Source organism: Triticum dicoccoides, chromosome 6B (assembly GCF_002162155.2).
Source record: "Triticum dicoccoides isolate Atlit2015 ecotype Zavitan chromosome 6B, WEW_v2.0, whole genome shotgun sequence".
Classification (NCBI taxonomy): Eukaryota; Viridiplantae; Streptophyta; class Magnoliopsida; order Poales; family Poaceae; genus Triticum; species Triticum dicoccoides.
The window spans coordinates 44413129-44415002 of NC_041391.1; the positions used below are offsets into that span (position 1 = coordinate 44413129).

Consider the following 1874-nt stretch of genomic DNA (forward strand, 5'->3'; position numbering starts at 1 on the left):
GGTGGGCCCCTTCATCCCTCAATTGCCAATCATAATTTTTCACGTCAGTTTATTTGTAATCAAAATAAAGTATCTTTGATAGGTATAGTCTGATCCCTAGCGGTGCCCTTACTCATATGAAGTATGAGCTCTGGGCAGTGACTAGGACTCTAGGCCCAGTTTTTTTGAACCGGGTGGGAACCATGAATCCTTATTAGGGCAGAATGTTGACTGCAGCGCTGGCAGGCGGCGCCTTGGCAGGGCAGCACAAGTTTTCTGATCACAGCAATGTGTGCGTGGAGAGAGATGCAGGGAAAATATAAGTACGATCAACATGTAAAAGATCGAGGTTGAGATTTGATGAGTCAACAGTGAGATTTATGTTCAAATTTGTTTTCCATTGCAGAATTAATTTTCCACTTTGCTCAGATACTACAGGCCATAGATATATTTGACGAAAACATGTTTCTTGCAAAACAACTTATGCAAACATCTGCTGTAGCCCGTGGAAATATCACTTAGCAAATCGAGCATTTATTGAATGAAGGAGCTCGTGGCCTAATTAATTTCTTCGACCCCATTTATGTTTAATATGCTTGCTCAGTGAAGCACTTTGCATATCCAACCTATCTCCTACGATCTGCATATCCAACCTATTTGTGAGAAATGAGTCCATGACACAATGCAGTGATCCACCCAAGGTTTAAGAGTTTAACGATGAAAGTGAGGAGTGATAAGTTAATATTTGCCGCAAGCTGGAACTTTGTTTCTGGTAAGTTGGAAATACATACATACATATTTGGAGCATCGAAGGAGTGGGTCCAAGAATAAGATGGAACGAACAGAACGCGCGAACTGGCCCTTGGAAATTATTCGTAACCAATGCGAACATTCAAATTGGAGTACAATATTAAACCATTCTTCACCAGAGAACATCAAATCACGATTCAGGTAATCATGTGAGCGTTGTGGTAGAGCCCGATTTTAGTGTTTCCTCTTGTTGGGAATAGGCTGATGTCCAATAGTCTGACCAAGTTGATCAACTACTGATCTCCAGATGGAAGAGAGCTACAACGCCTGCATCATGTAAGAGGTAAGGAAATTAATTTTCATATGCTCCCATTCACAAAGTAGATTGTTTCATCTATTATTCAAACTTACATCATAGAGGCCCTTCTTTTATCACGCCATTCTTGCAGAAGCAGGAAGAAAAGCCATGCAAATCCAATTGCTTGAAATACGAGTCCCGCACCAAAGAGGTCAAGCCAACTGATGGTGCCTGTGGAATGCAAATGCATAAAGCTTCCATCTCAGCATAGTTGGTCGTTAATGCATTAACTAGCTTTCCTCGGTTCATGTTTGAGGAAGAATGTGCATACCAACAATTCGAGCATATGGGGAAGAAAAGAAGCAGAACCTTGGAATGCTATATCTATGGATGACAATAATAATCATGTAAGGTTGTGGAATAAGATTGTAGATCACATCGCACTCCGCTCCAGTCTCTCTGCCATGGTAGTTTTTTCTAACTAATTATGCTTGCCCCTCCTGCTTGGCTGGTCAAGTATGTGGAAAAAACAAAAACAAATCCGAAGAGACTTCCTGTGGAATGTCAAGACAAGGCCCCGGGTGCCAAGTACCTCTTCTGCAAGATCGACGTGTGCAAGCCAAAGACCTACGGAGTGCTCGGGATCACCGACATTCAATGCCAAGGTAAAGCTTTCCACCTCCGTTCAATTTGACTCCCTTGGAACGATGTTTCCGAGCCCTTCCCCTAAATTTGAGGAGAAACTCCTCAAACCATTCGAACTTGCTCAAATTTGAGTACCCTTGGGCAAGTTTCCCTAAACCCTCTCTCTCCCCTCCCCCATGCCCAACAACGCTCAACACCTCAC

The 1874-nt window shown here is 42.7% G+C and overlaps 1 pseudogene; it reads right to left on the bottom strand.

The window, feature by feature from the left end:
• Positions 1 to 819: 819 nt before the first annotated feature.
• The window catches only part of LOC119321165, a 2251-nt pseudogene continuing 1196 nt past the window's right edge, over positions 820 to 1874 (bottom strand).